The sequence below is a fragment of the Lissotriton helveticus genome, chromosome 2_1 (genome assembly GCF_964261635.1).
Source record: "Lissotriton helveticus chromosome 2_1, aLisHel1.1, whole genome shotgun sequence".
NCBI lineage: Eukaryota > Metazoa > Chordata > Amphibia > Caudata > Salamandridae > Lissotriton > Lissotriton helveticus.
Genome location: NC_136059.1, coordinates 167,154,228 through 167,180,276, shown reverse-complemented (window position 1 = coordinate 167,180,276; position 26,049 = coordinate 167,154,228).

The window sequence follows — 26,049 nt, the reverse complement described above, 5'->3', positions numbered from 1 at the left end:
GTGTCCCGGCGCTTTGAGTAAGGAGGACTACAGTACAATAACATAACACAGTTAAAAAAGAAGGAGACAACAATAAAGAGGGCAAACCAAATATATGCAGCCTACTGGGTGAACAACCAGGTTTTAAGACCTTTTCTAAAGGCAAGTAGGCTGGTGGCTCCCCGAAGTGTGAGCGGCAGAGAGTTCCACAACTGTGGCGCCAGTAGTCCAAAGGAGCGACCTCCCAGGCGAGCTCTCTTCACTCGCGGGACCACCGCCAAGAACAGAAATTCCGATCTCAAAGAACGAGCAGGGTGGTAAAATGCAAGTCTCTTTTGGAGGTACTTTGCTCCAACCGCATGGAGGGCCTTGTAGGCCAAGGTCAAAGCCTTGAAGGCGATCCGCTTGCGGATTGGAAGCCAGTGCAAAGTCTGCAGCAAGCCTGCTGCACTGGCACGTCTATTCAAGCCAAAGATAGCTCTCGCAGCAGCATTTTGCACCACTTGGAGCCGCTGTAGCAAATACTCTGGCAGGCCCAAGTAGAGCCCGTTCGAATAATCTAGCCTAGAGCCGATCAGGGCCTGCACAGTCAGCTTCCTGTGCTCCTCAGACAAAAGAGGAAGAAACCTCCGCAGCATCGTAAGGAGGCCAAAGCACATCCCTGACACCCCGAGGATCTGGGATTTCAACGTAAGCCCCTTATCCATCTTGACCCCCAAGTTCTTCGCAATCTGGGATGAACAAGACGGAGGGAACATATTGATGGGCCACCAAGCCTGCCAGTCTGGCTCCGTGTCGCACCCAAAGAAGAGTACCTCGGACTTATCGGAATTGCACTTGAGGCTGTTCAGTTGGAACCATTGAAAAACAGCCCCAAGGCAATCCCTGATACTCTCCCCATCAAAGTCTCCTCCTCTCTTACACGAGAAGAGGAGCTGGGTGTCGTCTGCGTAGGATACGATCTGGGCCCCGAACGACTCCGCCAACGCCGCCAAAGGGGTCATGAAGATGTTAAAAAGGGTTGGGCTCAAAATAGAGCCCTGAGGGACCCCGACTCCCAAAGGCGGCATCACGGCGGAATCTGGCGAGGCCCAGACCGTTTGCCGGCGGCCAGCTAGAAAGGAGGAAAACCAGCTGAGCACCGTCCCCCGTAGTCCTATCTCATAGAGTCTTGCGAGAAGGCCATCATGGGGGACGGTGTCAAAAGCCGCCGACAAATCCAGCAACACCAGCATGGCTTTGCCTCCCGAGTCCAGAACCCCTTTAATGGTCTCTGATACCTCAAGGAGCGCGGTCTCAGTGCTGAGATTTGGACGGAAGCCAGACTGAGTGGCATGCAGGATCTCATTTGTCTCCAGAAAATTGGAAAGCACCGTCTGAACGTGCTTTTCCACAATTTTCGTGAGAGCCGGCAGCAGGGAAATAGGCCTGTAGTTGACTGGGGCCTTCGGGTCCAGGCCAGGCTTCTTAAGCAGCGGGATGACCATTGCCTGCTTCCAGGCCTGCGGAACCACCCCCTGGCTCAGCGAGAGATTCAAAAGCGGGTTCGCCAGGGGATTAATCACCTCCGCAATTTTCGCCAGAAACTTAGCGGGGCACGGGTCAAGCGGCGAGCCCGATTTGAGATTGCCCATGAGTGCTAAAGAGGCAGGGGCAGAAATAGGTGGAAACACGCCCAATGTCAAACCTGGCGAGGCCAGAGGGGACCGGTTAGCCTCAGGGTTAACCAGCCCCACGGGTACACCCGATGGGAAGGAATCCTGTATCAGTTGGATCTTGCTAGTAAAAAAGTTAGCAAGATCCGAAGCCCAGGAATCAGCTGCCTCTCATCAGAGGAATTGGACCGTGGGGATGTAAATTCTCTCACAATGGAGAAAATCTCCTTACAGGAGTTGGAGGCGGCCTCTATCCTCCCTGCTAAATAGGCTTTTTTTCCCAGGCGGATGTCCCGGTGATAGGCCTTAACCGCCGTCTTATAAGTCAGCTTGGCCACTGTGTCGTATTGTGCCCGCCACGCTCTTTCGGCCACCTTACACTGCTGCCGCTTAGCTGACAGTGCTGCAGTGAACCACGGAGCGGAGACCCGTTTCGGTGTCAAGCGGGGGGTCAGTTCCGGGGCGAGATCGTTTAGCCTGACTACAAGCCACGCATGCAAGGACTCCAGATCCTTCTCTAGGTCGCCAGAGAGGGGGCAGGGGTGATCCAGGGCAGCCTGGGCCAGCATCGCAGGGGTAACTCGATGGTAAGCCCTATGGACTCGACCCTGCTGCTGTGACAGAGCAACAGCCGCTTTAACTGTGCCTTTGATTGAAAATTTAGCAAGCAGATGGTCTGACCATAATACCGGGACGATCTCTATCACCTCAAGAGGGGATGACGAGAAAACCTGGTCAAGCGTATGCCCCTTGTCATGCGTAGGCCCCTGCAGATAAGGGATCAGTCCCAGCGGGACCATAGCCTCTGAGAGTTTAGTAGCGGCAGGGTCCGACGGATCATCCATCCGGAAGTTGAAATCCCCAGCCACAATGCAATGTTCCGCTTTCAGGGCCAGTCCCAGCAGAACGGAGTCAAGATCTTCAAAGAACGTACCCGATGGACCAGGCGGTCTATAGACCAGTAATCCCTTAACTGATTGGTGCGGTGCCAGAGTGATAGAGAAAGCAAGGGTCTTCCTTCGTTAACGAATTTACCCCATAGCCCGGCTCCCCAGTCGCTCCGTGGAATTCGGTGGGAGGTCATTGCTACCTCGTAGGCTTTAAACCATTGCTGGATATCATCGTTCCGGTAGTATTCCCGGACGACGTCCTTGGGGATGTGGACCTTGGGGGCCGTCGGAGCAGTGAGGCTCGGGTGCCCGGAGACGCCGAGGTCTTTGTTCTGCCGTCGAATTTCTAGCTCCTTCAAGTTGCGCTCATGCTCGTATGCTAGTCTTTTTTCTTCCAGCTCCCTCTGGCTCTTTTTCTCTTCTCGTTCTTCCCTGAGCCGTAAGTGTTCGAGTGTTATTTTTTGCTCTGCCAATTTGAGTTCTCCATCTAAGCGGAGTCGAGCCAGCTCCAATTCGTGGAGCCGGCTTTTCTCCCGTTCTCGGGCCTCTTCCGACGAGAGGCCCGATCTTCTTTCGTCTGCAGGGGTGGTACTTGTTTCGGTGGTCTCGAGGCTTTGATTTTGGGGTGGGGATGTTTCCGTCTCCACCCAAGCTTCTAAGGCGTGCTTGAGGTCATCTTTCGTGCTCAGTCCCGTGGTAGCAATGCCCAGCTCTATGCAAAATTGCTTTAGTTCTTTGTGGCTGTATTCTTCCAGCTTTTCCATCTGAAATTTTTCCGTTGTTCCGCTCTCCTTTGTCGTCATGGTTGCTGTGTGTCGTGGGGTGAGTTACTCTCTGTACGATTATGCGTCGGCTCGGATCGCGCCGCTGGCCAACAATGTTAGGCGGGGACCCGGAGGGTCGGCCGAGTACAGGGGGGAGAGGCCTCCGGTGAGGGTCCTCCCCGGTAATCGTACAGACAGGTAACTTCCCCCCCACAGATAGACACCACACAGGGACGAGTTCTTCACACTTTTATATATCTTAAGGGCAAGGTAATTGACGGTACAGCAGGACCAGGATACGAGGATCCTGTCAATTCTAGTCTCTTTGGGGGGAAGGGTAGTGGGACAGTCTCAGTACCAGACAGGTATGGGGGTAGCAGGTGATGAGCTCACAATCTTCGAGCTGATGGTTCGCAAGTAGGGGCCGCGGCAGCGCCAGCAGGCCTTCGGGATGGTTCACGAAAGGATGAGCCGCGGCAGCGCCAGCAGGCCTTCAAGATGGTTCACGAAAAGGATGAGCCGCGGCCGCGCCAGCAGGCCTTCAAAATGGTTCACGAAAGGATGAGCCGCGGCAGCGCCAGCAGGCCTTCAAGATGGTTCACGAAAGGATGAGCCGCGGCAGCGCCAGCAGGCCTTCAAGATGGTTCACGAAAGGATGAGCCGCGGCAGTGCCAGCAGGCCTTCAAGATGGTTCACGAAAGGATGAGCCGCGGCAGCGCCAGCAGGCCTTCAAGATGGTTCACGAAAGGATGAGCCGCGGCAGCGCCAGCAGGCCTTCAAGATGAGTTCGTCTCGGTGTCTCTCGACTCCAGGATACAACTCCCTTCCTGCTCTGGAGCTGCCCCAGTTATAGGCCTGGCGCCCTTTGATGTCCGGACCCTCGCACTTGGAGGTCGGGGGGTCCGGGATGAGGGAGTCCAGACACCCAGCAGGGGGGTGGAGCCAGCGCCCAGGGAGGCTGGGGCGATCGACACCTGGCGGAGGGGAGCCGTTGACACTCCTTCTCCCATTGACCTGCCAAGTGGTCTCTTTACCCCCTGGGTGGAGGGTGGCGCTTCGATGTCGGGGCCTGGCTGGGCCCGAGGCCGAGGTCGACCCGAGGCCACGAGGCCTGGTCGAGTAGTGTCCAAAATGGCGGCTGGGCCGGGGACAGGGGTTCTGGAAAGGACCCGGGCCAGCCGATACGGTGGTGTTCAGGAGCCAGGGTTCCGTCGGGGAAGGGCCGGAGGTTGCCCCGGCGGGCTGCGGGGGTGGTTCTTGTCCGGGGAGCAGGAGGAGCAGGGGTCCGCGACCCGCCATGCGGGGAGGGGACAGCCTGGCCACGAGGCCTGTCCAACAGGGACCATTTCTCCCTGGACTCTCCTCCTCACTATCCCACTCTTCCTTGCTTCCTTCAAGTATTCATTGTCTTCTCTGTGTCCATCTCCTGGTACTCGTGCTCTCTTCCTTGTGGCGCTCACAGTTTTGGATCATTCGCAGGATGCTCCCCCAGAACCACGATCTAGTCTTATTTCTTTATTGACCACATTGACAATTAACCTGGTCTGTTTCCGGAAAAGAGTTTGCAATTTCCGATTCTGTAAAAACCAAACTATAGGTAATCAGCGCCCTCTAGTGGAAAACGTACAACTTGCACTTCTTATCAATCTCAATGCAGCAAAGACCCCATCTGCTCTTACGCACTCACTAATTAACAGCCAGTTGCTTTAAATGCTCGTTTGGCTTGGAATGCTCGCACGTGCATCTGTTAATTGACGCGTGCACGGCTAATTTCTTTACAAACACATTCTGATTTGCTCCGAGCACGGTTATACTCTTTGCAAAAGCGTGTGTTGCATATCTTTGTGGTTTGATTATACACTGTTGTTATTTCCTTTACATAAGATTGCTTAGTGTAGTAAGGTCATTGCTGTGTATACTTTTGTTTTTGTTACCAGTTTTCGTTTTGTAACACTTTAGGCAGGGCTTCAAGTGGGATGAAAGAACTGGGGGGGGTCTCTCAAAGGGGCGGGGCTGACGTAATGAAGGGCGGCGTGGCTTAAAAACAGGTAAACTAAAAATCTGTGCTTAGCATAGTGTGCTGCACGACTTGTATTTTGCTGATTGCATCCAGATATATGATACAACAAGTAATATCATACCTACACGTCAGGACTATTAGATTGCCAATGGTTGTTAGTTGCATAAGCTAAATAAGCAGCAACTAGGCGTGTATATTATTGCTAAAGCTTCCTCTTTAAGCCCTGTTGACACCACCACAATGTTGCTGCTCCAGAGTTTTAAAAAAAAGGGAACTCCAGAGAGAAAATGACTCTCTTTAAAGGATTTCCCTTGCCCTACAACGCTCACCTGGCATGACGTCATGCCATAACTTCTCCATTAATGAGAAGTGAGCAGTGTGAGCAGCACGCATCGATGTGCCTGCTGTCACGGCAGTGCGGAAAAAAACGGACCGCCTGTGCCAGGGCACAAAACAGAGCCCGATAGAGACCCGTTTCGAGGCCCCCTTTAAAAAACTGCTGGTGCTCAGGACCGGTGAGACCCGGCCCACTTAAAGCCCTGACTTTAGGTCTTGCAAAGGGCTTTTTTCTTTCCTGGTGTACTCTTGTTCTTGCTGTGTGCCCTGCTGTTTGACTCCTCTAATGCGAATATTGCGGAGTGTTGTTTAACCGTCTCCATTCTCCTCTAGTTTGGTTCTCACCCCGCCGTTCTTATTATGTGTACTGTCAGTACTTACTACTTGTCCTCGTGTTTGACATGTGTAAGGCTGCCTCGTGCTTTACTTACATACAAGTAATGTAACAAAAGGGTAAGATTTTTTAAAAAGTGGTTTAAAGAAAGAGTTAAAAGACATTGCTTAACGTCAGGATTAGAGTTATGGTAGGGATTAGGGCAAAGTTTAAGGTTAAGGTTAAAGAAAGATTAAGAACTGCGAATAGGGTTATGCTAATTTGACTATTTTTTAGGCCATAATTATTTCTTATTCTTTTCAAAATTTTCGAAAGGAACTACCATTGGTAATTGCTGGCTTTGTCAGTGCTTGCATGTTTCTTGTGCAAAGGATGCCTCATTATTTTCATCCAAATGTATTCCCAAAATAGTTTCTTTTGAAAAAGGTTTTCAATAATTTGATTGATAACAGCACTTAAACTGCGGATCGTAGTGCCATGCCTGGTTCTGTCTTATTTGTTCTTCTCTGTCTCCCTCTGGTCCAGTGTGATGTGCCAGTCACTGCCAGGGTGGACTTGGGCCCCCTGTTCCTCCAGCTACCTCCCATTCCTTGCGGGTTAACCACCACGGGTCTCTCTTTCACCCTCTCCATGCTGCATCTATTGGAAGAAAGTTTTATTTGTCTGGTTCGGATTCACTCCCCCTTCAATGGAACAGGAAGCTCACTTTATGTTCACCTTCTCGGGATCAATCTGGTCAAAGCTGGTCAGTCTGTGGCCTGAGACATGAGACACCCACGCAAGGATCCGGTTAGAATTTGGACTAATCAGCCAAATGCTTGCAAGGAGAGGATCATATATTAAGTGCTGGCACAAAATAAAGACCTCACCAGAGAATACACTGAAACGTCAGCTCTGGCAAGATCTGTCCAGCTGTTCCAATATGCCGGCCAAAAAATATTTGGAGGAGTCCTTGATTGTTACAGGACTAAAAGAACTATGGGAAACCGCACTACCGCATGCACAATTCAAACGCGTAGTAAATAAGAGTATAAAGAGACTCTCGCATGTAGAGGACAAAGCTACTTTTTCCAACCGGCGTCACGCTTGGATGACTCTGTGTACATACGGCATAAGGCAATCTATGGGCAAGCACCTGTGTACATAAAGGAACGGTTGGAGCTATATAATCCGGAACGGAGATTAAGGTCCTCAGATGCCCAGCTGCTGGTATGCCCCCGGTTTAAGCTGGCCACAAAAGGCGGGAGATCTTTCTCTGCTCTGATTCCAAAAATTTGGAATAAACTACCTGAAACCCTCCGTAAAGAGGGTAATCTCCTCCGTTTCAGAAAAACTTTAAAAACCTTTTTGTTCAGGGATATGTTGTGCTCGGTCTAAACATGATGTTGCTCTTTTTTTGTTTCTGACAATCATGTGATTGTTACCTCTTCGGTCATAAGCGCCTTGAGACCTGCCGGTGAGTTGGCGCTATAGAAGCCGGAATTAACAATAACAATAACATACAAATCACCTGGGTTACAAGCATATTTTGGACTGGGGTACTGCAGGAAAACAAAAGAAACCTTTTTAAAACATAGGCTAGGGATCCTACCAGCGATACCACATTTACAACCATGGTTGAGAAGGAACTGCGGGACAAAATGTAGGCTATGTTACGCAGGGAATGAAGATATTGAACACTTGCTATGTACCTGCTTGAGGCTGAAAGAGGAAAGAGCAGCCCTGCTAAAAATGTCTTTTAATGAACACAGAATACGCACACTTAGACAAGCAGTTCTTGCTTGTTTTGATCCAGGACTTCCGTCACTAAATGGGAAGTTGGTGAAATTCCTAAAAGTAGCAGAGCTGAAATTAACAACCCAAGAGGTCGATCCGGACAAGATTTAATGAACTATGCTCCACACAAGATTTAATGAACTATGGTCACTTCCCAAACCCCATTGTATTTATTAGTATAACTATTAATAATCAGGATCTCTCTCTTTTTTAATCTTAAAACTTTTAATTGATGACAAGTGCACTCAAATATATTTTTTGTAATGGTTTTAATTAATCAGAAACAATTAACTTTTTACTTACTTACTTGTACAAAGGATGCCTCATTATTTTCATCCAAATGTATTCCCCAAATAGTTTCTTTTAAAAAAAAAATTCAATAATTTGATTGATAACAGAACTTAAACTGCGGATCGTAGTGCCATGCCTGGTTCTGTCTTATTTGTTCTACTCTGTCTCCCTCACGTCCGGTAGGAGATGTGCCAGTCACTGCCAGGGTGGACTTGGGCCCCCTGTTCCTCCAGCTACCTCCCATTCCTTGCGGGTTAACCACCATGGACCTCTCTTTCACCCTCTCCATGCTGCATCTTTTGGAAGAAAGTTGTATTTGTCTGGTTCGGATTCACTCCCCCTTCAATGGAACTGGAAGCTCACTTTATGTTCACCTTCTTTGGATCAATCCGGTCAAAGCTGGTCAGTCTGTGGCCTGAGACATGAGACAAAAATCAAAATTTCCCTTTCCTTATTTTTGTGAGACAAGCATCTCAAGAAAATCTTGGGTGAAGGAACTGATGTCGGTGGGGCTTGGAGTTTCAATCAGATTAACAAATTTACAAATCATACAGCATCTAAATTGCAGATCATGATCAGCAGAAAACAACAAGAGCAAAAAACAACGGAGGGATAAAGTTATATATCTCATTTATTTGTTACGCTTTTTAGTTTAAAAACATCATTTTATTCATAAAAACAGTTACATCATAAAACAATTTTTAAGAAAAAATATATGTCAACGCGGCATTTCGGTGAAAGAAATTGTCACCTTCTTCAGGACACTTTTTTCATCATTAAAAACAGTCTAAGTAAAACAAAAATTTTAAAACACTTGTTACTGAATCTACTAAGTTCATTTTTTAATTCAACACATTCATTTATTTACTAAAAGAACTACCCTCAGTCTTTGCTCCAAAATCCTATTGATTATTGCCCAATCAATACATTACTACAATCTGGACTGTTTGTTCTGTCTGTCCAACCTTATATTCTAACATCATTTGGCATGAAAATATATACAGTTGCATTTGAAAAGAAAAACATTATTATGTGTTGTACCGCCTTAAATGTTTTTTAAGGTTGAACTTCTCTTATTAGATCTAACCATATGTTATTAACAAGGCTACATTCTATCCAGTACATATACATAATTATACAGTATTTGTTAATCTGAAAGACTCATATGGTGCCCCTTGACTTTATGTTGCTCTCAAGATTGAATGCTATATCTTTACCATGTATTAATGAAAAATGGACATACCGGTATTGATTACTCGCTGGCAGCTCTAATCAATTGGCTGTCTAGGCGGATATCAGCAGCTATTCAATGTTTTCTGCAAAGTAAAGGGGATGGGTTCAATGAAATTCAAATAAGCAATTCTTTAATTATTGCTAGATTGTTGGTCTAGGATATATTTTCTTACCTAGAATCTGGGTTTGTTTCCTTAACCCCACTTGTTTACGAACTTTCTTATTTCTCTTGTTCCAAGTTCCCCTCCTTCTAGTTTTGAATAATAAGAGATACAATCACTGTACAGGTAAGAGACCATGAATTTATATTAGAATCTTACTGAACATTCCATTATCTTCTAATTTTAGCTGACATTATTTATCTCAAGGGTTTACCATCAGCTATATTTTTTTATTTATTAGTTCAGTTATCTTTAAGTCCCTCTAGCTTTGGAATGTAATGCCCTATACATTGAAGGATTATAGAAATAGTGGGTACCTGTATTTAAGACTAGGACTTTTCACAGAGTGCACCTTCCATCAATTGATGTGCTGTGTGATCTGTTAACCAAACACATTTGTTTAAAGGAAATACACGATCTTTCTTTTGGGTCATTGGTCTGAATCTAATTGGGGTTAAATTTTGCTACTTCTAAGGTCTTACCTCAGTATTCTATGGAGGTTTGTATGCAGGACAGCCATCTGTCCTTTAGTTTAACTATAGAAAATAAACAAATTGTTTTAACTTATTTTCTAATAAGATCTATAGGCATCACAACAAACTATTGTCACCTCTTTCATTTGCCTTACCTTGAAGTTAAAAACTCTGGTCTGTTGATATGCCACATCCCCTTGGGAAGATCTTAGACTCTTTTTTAAGGGTGCCTCACTTTAATCTAAGGAAAGAGCAATTTATCTGTTTTTAAGTTAAAGTTTAAAGACTTTAAAATAAAAATCTCTCTACTAAGCTATCTAATGGTTAAGTTTCTTTCAAACTTACTTGAGGGGCTCTTGCGTTGCAGAGTGACACCACGGGCCGTCCTGTTTGGTTCTTGAGCTGCAGTAGACTGGGCCTTACTTTTTGCCTTTGTTATATACTCTCAGTGATTGTTTAATTGGCCTCTAATCATAATCATCTGGTGTTTGGGAATCGCTCGAGATGGTTTTTGGTGATTCCATGTCGGCCATATTTAAATGTCTATTTCGGTCGATGGTTATTGCTTTTGTTATTTTCTTCCGCCCTATTCTTACCGATATCCCATTTATCAGTGGGTTTACATGATGTTAACCTTTATGTGTTAGGCGGTTACAATTGTAAGACACACTTAGATTTAAAAGGAGTTCCCCGATCGTGTTTGTTGGCTTTTCTTTATTAAGATAGTCACTATTACAGTGACATTAAGAGTCATTGGGGATCCTCTCTCTATCAGTGAGACGAATTGTTCAATATTCATCTCCCCGGGGTCTAATGGTTACTTCGATCGTTTATTTTATTTTCGGGTAATCTATCAGATCGTATGTTTACATGGCGGCCATCTTGGACTAAGTTACAGTTCTATGATGGGCTCGATATTCCTATTTATTGGGGGGCAGTGTGTTACTTAAATCGTATTCTTGAAAAAAATATATTTGTTTAACCCCCTCACTTGTTATTTTGCTAGTTACCAAATCCTCTAAACTGACCTTCGATGTGTGCCGATTTCGGCGGCCATCTTTTAGTGTCAGTTGTGTACCACTGCGAAATGACCCATCAATCGTCATTTGTGATCTTCTATTAGTAAAGCGCCTAGTTTAAGCCTCGTTCATATTGGGAATTGTTAATGCTTGCCTCAATCATCCTTTATTTATGTTTATTTTTGGGTGCTCGATGTTTTTCCTTGGCGGACATCTTAGACTGTGTTTAATTTCTCCGGCCAGATTTTATTTCTTTTTTTATTATTATTAAATGGTCCAAATTGTGGAGATCATATTATACCCACATTTTAATATTATGGGCTCAGACAGTTCTTTCATTATGCCCATTATGATCAAATTAAATTTATTATTTACTATTTATTGTTTTTCCAACGGCCCTCTTTAAATATTTACTTCACCACTTAGTCATTTAATCTAGTTCTGTTAAATTATATTCTAATCTTGTAAATGTTATTTTGACTCGAGTTTATACTGGAGCTGTTGAAAATCACCCCATGTGTATGAATGGGTATTAAAATGTCTGTGGTTACTCATAATCAATATTTTAAGCTCTATTGCCTATATTATTTGGCTTATAGTTCACCCCCCAAATGTTCTTCCTGAATATCAGGATATTATATTTCCATAAACTGATCTTTTATTTTCAAGCTAGACAAGGTTCTAGAGTCATGTTGTGTTATATTATTCTGTCCCATTCTTCTCTACTGTTGAGACCACTCTTGTATGTATTAAATTTGGACTCATAAAATTGTTCTCTTTTTTTACGTTTTGTGTTCAGATCACCCCCTCTATTATTCAATCTAACCACTTCTACAATCCACCATTGTAATTCTTCTATTTTATGTTTTGCTGATTCCCTATGTTCAACTAACGGTGCATTGGGGCGTTTAGTTCGGATTGCTGATTTATGTTAATTCAATCGTAACCGGATTTCTCTTGATGTTTCACCGATATACGCTTTGCCACAAGGACATCTGATCATATAAATTTCATTCTGGGTCCTACAATTTACTAGATTCTGTTGATTATGGCTTATCCCTTTGTATGTAATTTTAGATCCTTTTATTATCAAATTACAATTTTTACAGGAACCACAAGGGTAGTTGCCTGCAGGGGTTGTTCCATCTATAGTGCTTAGATTGTTCCTCTTTCCTTTATCTGGATATATGTGTACCAGGCAATTTCTTAAAGTCTTATTGCGTCTAAACGCAAATAAGGGTTTTGGTAACGGTACTGTATTCACATGATCAAGTAGACTCCAGTTTCTATTTATCAAATTCTTTACCTTATTACTAATATTGGAGAAATTAGTTACACAGACTAATTGGTTATCTGTTTCCTTTCCTTGCCTTTTAGACTCAAATAAGTTTTCTCTATTGTAATACTCTGCTCTCTTGTATGCTTTTTTTACCATTTTCTTGGGGTACCCTCTCTCTGTAAATTTTTTTGTTAAGACTTTTGCGTGTTTTTCAAATTCCTGTTTATCCGTGCAGTTTCGTTTAACTCTTAGAAATTGACCGAAGGGTATATTTTTTTGGGGCTTTCTGGGTGGTAGCTTTCATAGTGCAACATAGTGTTGCGATCCGTGGGTTTCGTAAATAACTCCACTTGTATGTTCCCTTCTACATTTTTTATTTTTATATTTAAAAAGTCACAGCTTTGATTGCTGTAGGAGGAGGTGAATTTTAGATTATTATCGCCAATGTTAATCCACTCTATGAAGGCTTTTAGATCCTTTTAGATCCTCTTCGCTGCCTCCCCAAATGAAAAAAACATCGTCAATGAAGCAGGACCATATTTTTCCATTTTCAAAAAATGGGCCGCCTCATTGAAAATATGTCGCTCTTCAAAGGCCGCTACATAGAGGCAGGCAAGACTTGGAGCACAAGTAGCTCCCATGCTCGTGCCCTTTATTTGCCTAAAGAATTCCTCATTGAATAAAAAAATATATATTTTTTAAATTATCTCCACACAGTCTATTATAAACCTCGAGTGGTCAGATAATTCTTCCTCTTCCCCTTTTAGGAGATTCTGTATCATTAACCGCGTATCATTTTGCGGAATGTTCGTGTATAGTGCCTCTATATCCAAGGTCACTAGCCACTCAACATCTGCATTAAAACGTACATTTTCTATTTTGCTGATCATATCTGTAGTATCTTTGATATAGGCCGGTTGGCAGGTTACTAAGGGTTGGATAAACCTGTCAACATACTGACTCAATGGTTCTGTCAGAGAGTTCAAGCTAGACACTATGGGTCTCATGGGTGGATCTAATATGTTTTATGGACTTTAGGCAGTCCGTATATGGCGGGTGTAACAGGTGTTTCATTTTTCATATAGTTGAATTCTTCCTGATTTATTACTTCATCTTCTAAAGCAAAATTCAACCTTTCTGTTATTCTTTTTCCTAAATCTAGCCACTCTTGTCTATTAGATGTTACATAGTGCATGGGATTATTAAGCAGATCTTTGATTCTTTTTTCGTAATCCTCTGTATCCATTCCTTGCGGGTTAACCACCATGGGCCTCTCTTTCACCCTCTCCATGCTGCATCTATTGGAAGAAAGTTGTATTTGTCTGGTTCCGATTCACTCCCCCTTCAATGGAACAGGAAGCTCACTTTATGTTCACCTTCTCAGGATCAATCCGGTCAAAGCTGGTCAGTCTGTGGCCTGAGACATGAGACACCCATGCAAGGATTTGTGTCCATGACCAGTGTCTGCCAAAGTCCATAGTTCACGCCCCACATACTGTGTCCAGTTCAGTCCAAGAACCAACAGCCCAGACACAGGCTACTTCCTGGTTCAAAGACTCATGAAAGTGGACATCATGGAATGCCTTTAACGTCAACGGAAACTAAAGTAACCTTGCAAGAAAGATGGACTTTGTATTGAATGTACCTTTCCTGTCTTAGGTAGCGCCAAGACGCCTTTGGGCTATCCTTTGTGCTTTAGAAATACTTTAATCAAACAAATGTCTGTCTTGAATTTGAGAGATATGTTGGCTGTTGCCCATTTACCACTGTTCACCAGAATAGAGAAAGTATTGCACCAAAGACAGGGACATGTTGATGTCTGCAGGGACAGCTCATCTGCTAAGGCAGAGGAGTGTCGCCCCACGGCTCTCAGATCAGGAGAAAGGAGAAATAAAATGGTAATAACTCTATTATTATTTTATTTTTGACTACGGGGCTAGGTTGGGGGGCAGGTCTAGGGTCACAGGGGGAAGAGTGGTTTGCATTCCCTAAGTGTGCATAACTGTTTGGCTGGTCCAACACTCATGCGTAATTTGCATGTCCCCCACCAGGCTGCATTATAGCTGGGGAGGAACATATCCAGGCTCCGATTGTCAGGGTGCTCAGACCAATCACAACACTGCATTGGAGCGTTGTGACTGGCTTAGGGGAGGTAGCCTGTGTGCTTACTGCTTCTGCCGAAGCTGAGGAAAAGGAGGTGTGAGAAGGGACAGAAGAAGAGCAGAGACTGCGGCTGGCAAAATGTAAGTGTTTTTTTTCCCAACCCATCCCTACCACCACCACCACTACACCTTCGCCTCACCACTCCCGTGCTCTGCCAGCCGCCACTGGGTATATGCCTCGATGGCATGGGAAACATACTCGAGGACAGAAATACATACTTCTTGCTGCTGTGACTTCAGAGGAGAGAGAAGTTGTTTGCTTTGTATGCTGAAAACATGTGTTGCTTCAAGGCAAGAACTGCTCCTATCTACTCCTTGTGCTGCTGCGAGGATCTTTTAGATTCAAAAGTATGTAAAGTATTTTATCACTGGAGACTGCTACCACTGCCCAGCTTGTCCTAAATGTGTTATTTCAGGAGCAGATCTCTTTCTTTCATCTGTCCAGTTTGTCCTGAGAGAGTGGCCCTCTTTCAGGGACCTATGTACAGGTGCAAGAGAGAGCTCTGCTATGGGGGGAGGTCTCTGTGAATAGATAGAGCCGCATGCTCCAACCAATTTTACCAGTCTATTAAGCAGTATTTTGAGGTCAGCAGTATCATTACATTAAAATGGAATTGCACACTACATGTTGGATTTTGTTCTGACTTGTCATCCATTGGTTTTAACTAATGTAGATACATTTTTGTGCTTGTCGTGGTTTAGATATCACTACCTATGAGACTCACGTCTAAACATGATAGGGAATATTTACCATTAATCTGGTGTTGAAGAACCAGAAATATCATGAAACTTGAGTCATCTGTGTCGTGTCCTGTGCTTATGTGCATGAAGACTCTAGTGGCCCTTGCCAGACTTCTTACAAGAATTCCATAATCTGATGGGTGTGGCTGGGTGTGGTGAATAAAGTTTGTGATGCAGTGCGTTCCATTAACGGTTGCATGCTGAAGAATAAAGATGTGCAAATCAGAGTCCATGTATGAATTGATCTGTTACATGCTCCCAGGCTGGGAATGATGCTACTGAGAGTTTGCCGTGGTTCAGCAAACTGCTTGTGTGTGCCACATGTGCCTCAAGAAGCGGTTGACAGTTGGAGTATGTGAAGTCAAAGCACAACTCCAGCTTGTGAGAAGCCGGTGAAGAAGCAAAAAGGCCCTACGGAGGAGCATATTCAGTGAGCCTGCCAAAAATCTATTGGTAATGTGGAACAAAGAGATTCTGAGCCACAGCATAACACATAGCCAGCACCGATACAAAAAGACATGCTAAAGACAGTGACAACAAAGCATGAAGACTTGCTAAAGGCAGCAACAGCAGGTATAATGCTTAATGTCGAGAGCAGTGAAGAACAAATGCAAGAAGAGAAATCATTACACATCGTGAAGAAGGAAGATGGCGCCACTGATCTCAGCTTGGGCGTGATGACCCGAACACCAGTGAGCAGGCTGATGCTTGCAGAGTGTGCCACTGTTCCAAGTGACGCTGAAAATCCAATGCTGCCTGAATAGCACATAGTATTGAGGTCAGTAGGAAACAGCACAAAATACGATGCCGCTGTGTTCCTGAAACCACCACCTCCATTCAATACCACCAAGATGCAGAATATTGGCACTAGATGGACTGCCTGGATTGAAATGTTCAAAGACTTCATCGATGCTACCGATGAAGCAGATGACAAAAAGATCATCAAATACTTAAAGAATCTTGAAGATGATGGAGTAGAAGAGGTGATAAGGAACATATCACAAGCTGGTGAAACATCATACTGTCAAATCAAGAAGACATTGGAGGCCAAATTCAATCCAATGCTGAATGTCCACTATGAAAGGTAAACTTTCAACCAAGCAAGACAGCAACCTGGTGAGATGATGGATGAGTTTGTAAAGATTTGATACACTTATAAAGCACTGAAAGTTCAATGAATTCAATGATGAGGAAGCCACACGTCTTAGAGGGATGTATGACATTACACCGCATGCTTTTACCACGCATGCTTTTACATCACAAGTTTTACAACGCATGCCTTTACAACGCATAGTGCTTTGGGGCGCTGGATAGTGAATTATTTAATTTACTATTCCAACTCCAGTCCCCGTGGATAGTAGGGAAGGTGTTGGATAGTAAATTCAATATATTCCCTATCCTAGAGCGCCCCCCAGCGCAATGCGTTGTAATGGTTTGCGTTGTAAAAGTTGCGATGTAAAAGCATTGCGTGGTAAAAGTTGCGTTGTAAGTGATGTTTCCCGTCTTAGAGTTATCAATGGTTGCCTCTCTGATTCATTCCGACGACGCATGCTGTGAGAAACTCTCAGCTTGGAGAAAGTGCTCATGGCTGCAAGAGTGGAGGAATGTGTCAATTGACAAGCTACTGATTTGGAAGTTGGAACAAACCAAAATGAATCAGCATTGAGCGTGAAAAGTAAGAAGAAACATAAGGCAGATGCTCACCGAGTGATGTCCCTGAAGAAAAAGACATTGTGTTTTTGCTGTGGATTCTCTTTTCCACATGAAGGCAAATTTCCTGCTAACCAATTTATAACGATTTGAAAAGTGAAAGAGAAACTAAGTGCACCACGAAGAGACAAGAAGTTGGACGTTAGAAAGTTGCAGAAGCATTCTAGCCACACCCACAAGGCCAAACAGCAACATCGACTAAGGGAAGTGGAAACAAAATAAAGTCAATTGTTATCAAATTCATCGTCCAACAGTTAATTGACGACATAATCAAGTGACGATGAGGAAAATGGATGTGAGCTGGTAATTTCAGTCACAGATCAACATGCACATGTAGGATTGATCGCTTGCAAGAAAAAACGCAAGTCTAAAAAGAATTACCCCATGAGGCAACAAAGTTCCTTTGGACAATGTCTTAAAATAATGGTCAAGGTGAATGGGTGCCCTACAACTTTCATTATAGACAGTGGTGCGTCGATAAACATCATGCCGGCAGAAAAGTTCAGAGAACTATCTCTGATACCACATCTCATACTGTCAATGACCAAGATGTATAAATAGGCAGTTTCCACACCCTTGCAGAGTAAAGGATCCTTTGTGGCGAGCATGCGGCATAAGAAAACAACAGTGCAAGCGCCAATCTATGTACTCCCAGGTACTTCTCCAAGTGCATGCTTATTAAATGTCAACACTGCTGCTTATATGGGACAGAGTTCTGTTAAGTACAACTAGAATATCCATTCTGAAATAGTGAGACAGTTTTCAACATTGTTTCATTGTCTTGGGAAACTTAAGACAATGAAGGTACAGCTTCACATTCATGAAGATATTTCCACAGCAACACCATCAAATTGCTATTCACTTACAGGAAGCCGTTGAGAAAAAACTAGAAACACTGTTAAAGAGTGACATCCTAGAGTGCTTTACTGGCCCGACACTGTGAGTTTCACCCATTGTGGTAGTGCCAAAGAAGGACAGTGGTGATTCAGTGTGCATTTGTGTTGATATGCGACAGGCTAACAAAGCAATCGAAAGAGAAAGACATCCAGGTCCACCCACTGTGGACATGATCACACAGCTGAGTGGTGCCAGAGCCTTCTCCATCTTGATCTGAGCAAAGGCTACCATCAACTGGAACTGGAAGAAAACTGTAGGGACATTACTACTTTTTCAATGCATATTGGTTTGTTCAAATGTAAAATACTTTGTTTTACAGCTGCAGAATTATTTCAAGATGTCATTCATCGGTAATTCAGCCTGTCACACATGATTTTAACTGTAGTAATGATATGCTGGTGTTTGGGGCTACACAAAAGTAACATGACAATATACTCACACAAGTATGCAGTCTGTTTGCTGATGAAGGTCTCACACTTAGGGCCTTATTAAGGGTTTGACGGTGCAGGAGTGGGACCACCCTGGTGTCGCACCACCAAGCCCATGTAGGAACAGCCTGCCAAATCAGGAGCTTTCTCCTGTCTAGAGGGCTGATCTTTGGCGTTCCCAGGACAGTGCCTATGAAATAGCACCACAATGGAAACATCAAAGGCAGTATCTGCACAGCATGGAATGCTCTAGCCCATGCTGTGCAGGTACTGATGTGCATGCACTCAGGGGGGCACATGTCCACACTTTTTATGGAGGTCTCACCTCCAGAAGATGTGTCCATGGTGTAATCTTTCCTGAGCATGGCCAGCTAAAGCTCCAGGTATAGTTTTGACTTTGCCACTATAAGTGCCCCTCAAAGAGAACTAACAAATCGAGATGTACTGTTTAAATGGTCATCTGAATGTTAATCTCTTAAAGTCAGAGGCAGCACATTATTGAACTGGCACATGAAGAACATTGTGGCATTGCTACAACTAAAAGAGCCCTCAGGGATTCAGTGTGGTTCCTATGTCTTGAAGAACGAGGAAGCTTAAAGCTAGTATCTATGCAACTGTCTATCTCCCAAAAAAACTCAGCACCCATTGAACATGTCTGATCTTTCTAAGCAATCTTGACAGAAGATTGCTGTTGATTACTTTGGACCTCTCCTCCACAATGGACATCATCTCATGGTAGTTGTCAATGAGTACTCATGTTTTCCTCCCGTGGAAGACTTATCATCCACCACACATGACAGAGTCATCGAAAGGCTGGTTGACATTTTCACAACATGGGGTGTTCCCTCCATTTCCAAATCTGATTACAGTCCACCTTTCAATATCAGAGAATTCAAAGACTTTGTTAATCGTTTGAACATAAAACATCAGAAAAGTACACCTCTCTAGCCACAGGCAATGGGCATAGTTGAACGATTTATGAGTACTTTGAAAAGGGTGGTTCATTGCACTGCACTGGAAGGCATCAACCTCTAGTTTGCTCTGCACCCAGCCCTTCATGCCTACTGTTCCACTCCTCATTCCACAACAGGAGAAGGTCCTGTCACCTTGCTATTTGGGTGAGCTCTTGGAATGAAGATACATCAATGGACCACCAGACTGTCAATAGACCTTGATGAGATTCGTGTCACTGACATCTCACTTGTAAATGCAAAATGACACAGTTTTAGAAAAAGGAGACCAAGTTCTTATTAAGCAAAAGAGGACAAACAAGACGGACACTCCATTTGATGCTGACCTGCTAAGAGTTGTGGCGATCAAAAGACATTGGGTAACTGCTCAACTGACATGGAAAATTCGTTACCAGAGACTTGTTACACTTTAAGCCATTGCCTCCATGTTCATCAGCTCCAGAATTCATGAGTGAGGCAAGTCTACCTGAATTGACAAGTCAATCATCCAACTCTTTTCCAGAGATGCCAGATGAAGGTGCCCCTCCTCTATCTCATACAAGTAGATTTGGAAGGTTGGTGCAAGCAACTGGACGACTCATCGAGGAGCTGCAATGTGTATATGTGTATGTATTTGTTCATAATTTTTATTTGACAAAGAGGCAAATGTTGTGTCCTGTATTTTTTTAATGAACACTCTAGTGGCCCTTGGCAGACTCCTTGCAAGTATTACATAGTCTGTTGGATGTGGCTGGGTGTGGTTAATAAAGTTTGAAATGCATTACCTTCATTTAACGGTTGCATGCTGAAGAATAAACATGTGCAAACCAGATCTCCGTGTGTGGCATGGTCTGTTATGTGCTGTTGGGCTGGGGAGGATGCTACAACATCAAATCACAGGCCACCTATGATGTAGGCTATTGTGCATTTTCAGAAATGTTTAATGAACTTTGAGGGTGCAGCACGTTAATGACCAGTGCTTCAAGACATGCAGCACCGACGAGCCGACAAACACGATAGAGGCAGATTCAAAGCCAAGCAGAAACTGTGGCGTCATATTGTGATGTCACAGCAAACTTGACAACATTTTAGAAAAGGGAAGTGGAAGAATATGAAACAAATTATTTAAAATATATTTTCTCGATTCACTTACATTGAAGCAGAGTCAAGTTTAGGTGACAGACGCTAAACGAAAGTAATTTTTGGCTTAAAAAATCAGGTCTCCCTCTTGAATCGGATCTGATGGCATGTATGTCACAGGCATTGATATATGTAGCACTGAAGCAGCAATTTCTATTAGACAACCCAACAGTCATATTGTTTTTTTTTACATGTAACATTGTAAATTTGTCGCAGAGATTTCATGAGTCAAGATTCATGCAGGCAGCTCTTTGCTAAATGCTTTTGTCTGCTAATTGCCTCCCAGTTTCGAATGTTTCACCCCTGCCCTTTGTGCAACTTAGGATAAATACATGTCAAGGTTATTTACATATATTTCACAGAATAATTAGGGGCCTCTTTCCCTTTGATCATCCTTAAGCACTGCATGTAAACGTTTTGTGGAATGCTACATATATCCACGGTACACTGTTTTGCTTCTTTTCTCTCATTTCTTTCTAAATACAACTGCTCTCTTATTTCTTTCTAAATACAACTGTGGTTTTTATCCTCGGGAAATATGCGGTTCGCATTTACACAATTAAACAAATAAACACAATACGCCCCCAGGGAAGAGACGTGCAATCTTGAAGATTGGAACGAGATATTAAGAAGTCGGAAGTAGAGTCAGAGGTTACAGGGAGATGAAGCCTGTGGCGGCTCCTCCACAGAGGTGAAGGAGCATCGCCTCACCGAGAAGGTAAAAAAGGGAAAAATAAAATTATAACTCATTTTAATTATCATTTTATTTTTACGTACTTGCTCAGCTGGGGCGGGGTTGCTCGGCTCACAGAGCAGGGCAGGGGAGGAGTGGTTTGCCATGCTTACTTTGTATGTTTATGATGCAGGCTACATTACAGCCTGCATGGAGAACATGCCCAACCTCCCATTCTCTGGCTAAGCTTTGATCCACGGCGCTCAAACCAATCACAATGCTGCATTGCAACATTGTGTTTAGCTGTCAGGAGGCTGGGAGCCTGGTGCTTCCTGCTCTGCGGGCGAAGAGGGCAGAGAGAAGGAGGAGGTGGAGGCAGCAACAGACAGGTAAGTGTATTTTTATTTTCAACTCATCCTCCCTATCCTCCCTCTCCTCCCCGCAACCCACCCCCCTCACGGCCGGTAAATACCAGCCGCCACTGGGTAAAGCCCACATGGTGATTGGTTAAACAGCCATCACAAAGATTGATTGCTAGCCGAGACATACCAGTGTACCATTATTTGATTGCAGGCCCAACAGCTTTCTGCTCTATGCAGTGATAATCACATGGAAGGCATAAAACGGGTTACGGAGATTACTAATAGCTCAGCCAATACAATGACCATGACACTGAAAACAAATATAGAGATATTAGGCAGGGTTTATTTTATATAATGTGAGCTAAGTCTACAATCATAATTTCCATCCTTCTGATGCAAACACTTTTGGGCTGATAAGGATAAGAAATATCTTTTCATAATAAAATATCAAGAACTGTGTGTGTCTACTGTCATGCAATGTTGTTTAATTTGATTTTATTGGGTCCAAAGGTTACTTGATGTCACTTTCCGTGATGTCATCAAGTCAAATGCCTTGCGATGTGTGGGTCAAAGGGCAGGTGATGTCACTTCCTGTGATGCAGCTCTGCCAAGTATCTTGCATCAGGCGTTAGACTAACGCATTTCAGTGTGGTGATCCGCATCACCACACTGAAATGTGAGTCACACATTATAGCGTCTCAGCTGTCAAGCTGAGAGCATTGCTATAATTATAAAGCACCATACAAGCTGCAGTAGCAGCGCGTGGTGTGCGCTACTGCTGGCAGGTTTAGGGGCTCTTTGTCTCAGCTATAGCTCAGTTCAGCTGCAGAGAGTGGTGTGATACAATGTTACAAAGTTACAAGTAGACTGACACGCCGCAATATCACTGACGTCAGAGGAGGACAGGTCAGAGCCCAATTGCTACCTAGTGTCTTGACTGACACGTGACTTTAGGCGGGCCTGGTTCCTGCTTCCTGCGGCGGGAGCGGGTGGTCCGCCACACAGTTCAAAGTTAGCTGCTGGAGCAATCGTGATCCTGTCCCCATGGTTGGCTGTGGTAAACAATAATGACTTACTTTTGGTTGTTTGCTTGCCTTCGGTATTCGGCGGCTGCTCCCGGACCCGACCCCACCGGCGCCATCATGGCTACATGTGTGCAATCAGGGCTGAGCAGCAGAATCATTGCAGCGGGACTGAGCCAGTCAGACCACGGTACTCAGTATAGATGTTGCTTGTGGCCAGCTGGACCGCCAATTGCTGGCGTCCGTGTTCCGAGTCAGGTCAGTGTTTATTTTAGATTGCTATCACCTCATAGTCTGTATTCCGCTGCACCTCCGGTGTCTCTCTGTGGCGCCTTGATAGAGCCGGTCTCTGAAGCGGTTTGTGGCCTGTTTAATTTCTTGGTAAATGAGCCGCCCTCTCCCCCTCCCCCTCCTCCACCTCCCCCCCTTGTTTCTTCACTGCGGCAGGTTTCTATTCCTCACAAGCAGAGGGGGAAAAAGTCAGAAGCAGCACATGAAGGGGGATTCTTCACTTCAGAAACCCTCAGTCTGCCTGGACCAGCAAGAGTAGCTATCACAGCACAGCAAACACCCTCCCATAGGGAACGAATATTTATTAGAGCGTCTTGTTAAATTGCGTATGCTGTGCTCGGTTTATTCTAGTAGTGACCTAAATGGGTGTCTCCCACTCGCAGGGAGTCTGCGAGTGACGCAGCTGATTAGAATTAAATTATGAAGGTCTTTCAGTGTGCTTTATCTATTGTCTGCAATTTTGGCTAGAGTCTGATAAATGAAAGTTGTTTATATTTCCAACAACTTTCTCGTGGCTCAAATGGGTGTAATTTCTGCTATTTACATGTTCCTTGTCTTCATTGCTTTATTTCCGCACAAGACTGTCTCACTTCATAGTCATTGAAATGTGACTCATAATTACTCTAGAATTATGAAAATGTCACACATAGCAATCTGAAACCTTGGCAGCTATAGTGATGTCACTTCCGCTACCACAGGCATTTTGATGAATCGACGTCCATGATCCCTTGTATTGGTAACTCCATGGGTGGGGAAAGTCTAGCCCGTTTCCCAGGCAAAAGAAGGCACTGAATGTTGTTTTAAAATGAACAACTGACATTATAAGCTAACTGTGTAAAGTACATAACGTTTGTGCATTGACCTGGTCTCACGGGGACTGATCACACGTTCAAAGATGGCCGCGAGTGGACAGGTTCTCTAAAGACCAGTCCTGAAGATTGCAAAAGAAAACAACTTTGAATATCCACGAGATCACCGCAGAGAAAGAACACACATGAGGCAAGCTGGCTGTTCAGCCTCCCTAGTGAAGGTTCATGAGGCAACACTGCTCTCTAGAGGCTACTTTAATGAGACTATATTGTTCGGTTTTCAGTCACTGCAAAACTCTTAAGTAATAGAATACCTCAAACATTTGGACATTTTTGTTTCAAAATTATTCTGTTGAAATACAAAAAAAATACGGAATATTTATCCAACCAGAGAATAATTGTATGTATTATATTTCAAAATAATAGCCACATATGTGATGGAAAAATCCTGGGGTGCTGTGAGCACCCCTGTGCTCTGACTGGGCTGTAGTTTGAAATCCCTGCAGTGATGTATGGTAGAGAAATGTGTCAGGCTTAATAAGTGGCTTACAGAACCACAAGGCAGGGTGCAACTCCTAATATCTTAAATGTTGCATACAACACAATAGGAATATTGTGCCCTCCAAGTGAACAGTTGTTGATCAACATGATGTGATTAAAGGGATTTTGACTAGAGAGAGAGGAAAGACATTGATAAGATCACCATTCCAAGACTCCTCAATAGCAGATATTTAATTGAGGATTTCCAGGAATCTTTCCTGCAAGTGTCGAAGGTGAATACCATCCTATCCTCTCTGGCCTCTACTTCTTACTTAGTATCAGAGGATGCCATTCTCACAGATGCTGCAGATAGACAGATTGAAGGGTCTCTGAAGAGCATGTATGCTTCATCAAAGTGTCCAATACATTTAAACACTTATGCATCCCAGGTGCTGCTCAACTTCGGGAAGGTCAGGATCATCTCCCAGTTTTGCCCAATAGGGAATTCGTGGCTCAATTTTTATCAGACGCGGATTTCGATTCCCTTTGGACAGCTTCGACCTCAGCAGGTTCAGCCATCAGGGTCGACGCCTTTTTATGGATGAAGTCTTGGAAGATAGATGGTGGACAGAGGGCTCTGGTTCACAAGCTGCCCTTTACTGGCGCAAAAGTGTTTGGTGATCAATTGAATGATATGGTCCAAAAGACAACTTTCAATGGGGAAGAAGTCTTTTCTACAGATGAGAATTTTCCAAGCCCAGAAAGAATGTGAGCATCCTTTTCATGGCCAGGCTCGAGGCCGGGAGGCTGAGTTTGATGGAAAGTCCTGACTGCATTCCTCTCAGTCACAAGAGCAGAAGATACTCTAAGGCAGTAGGAGGAAGTCTCAGGGGTTTCTTTCGCTAATGGCTGCTCAGGGTCAGGACACCAGGGTGTTAACGGATTATCGTAGATGGTTATCAGATTCCGTTCAGACAGGTTCCCCAGGTCGCTGGCTTCATTACCAAGGAACCCTATCAAAAGAAATAGGTTGCCATGCTTCCAGGTGTTCAAGTCGACAGAATAGGGAAAATTAAATAAAAAAATAAATACTATTCCATCTTTTGTCGACTCCCCTTCTCCCTCTCCCCTCCCCGCCCCGCCCCGCCCCGCCCCACCCCACCACGCTTATGTGCACTGGCCGCCACTGTTTGTATGCTTCTTCCCTTTCTAAGGCACAAAAAGACATCAGCATGGTCTGTTCAACTCTCCAGTCCCTGGGCTGTTTCCTGAATCTTCATTCCCCTGAATCATAATCCTCTTTGTCCCAGTCCAGCTTCCCTCCCTCTCTTCCTCCCTCATATTTGCACATCTTTGGATATTTTATAGCATGATATCCACGGGAGGAGGGGAGAGGGAGTTTCTCACGAGTTAGCAGAAAAATATAAAACGGACTAAAGAAAATGCTGTTTTCTTTAGTCAGTGGTGCCATCTAGCGGTTCTGTGAAGAGGCAGAAAGCCTCATATCTTAATGATTGGAATGAGGAAGACTGTGATTCAGTGTAATGAAAATTACCAGTCAGTAATTTATTCATTCTCCATGGGATGACTTCTTCTTTATGGAGAAATCCACAAACTTTTTAAAAACTCAAATGACTTTACCAGAATTATGCCTTGAACTTTGCACCTGAATCTGCGCATGTTTGTGAATAGGAAAAAAAAGTGCATGCTCAAACATATGTGTACTTCTTTGTACTTTTGAGAAAACACATGTTATTTTTGTTTAAAAATAATGGCGCCCTCCCTTTCTGTCATTTTCATTAAAGCATGTGGACTGTTGAAGACTGTTCTACAGAGTTCATGGAAGTATGCTGTAAAGATATTTAAATTCTAATTATGTTCATGTATTTTTATTGTATCTTTGGATAAATATAAGCTAAAGATTGAAGTATCAATTTCTGAACCAGAGGACCATTAATTACCCACAGCTACCATAGGGTGGCAGAAGTTCTCCTCGATGCTCACTTTTTGTTAATCAAGCAATGGTCTTGACTTTTCTTTTCCAACTCCTGGCCATTTGTAGACGAGAATGGAAAAGTAAAAAAAAAAACGAATCCCTAGGTTATCCGGTATAAACGACAATGCAAATGTGTTATTTATGTAAGACAACAAAGAAAAAGTAACAACACAATACA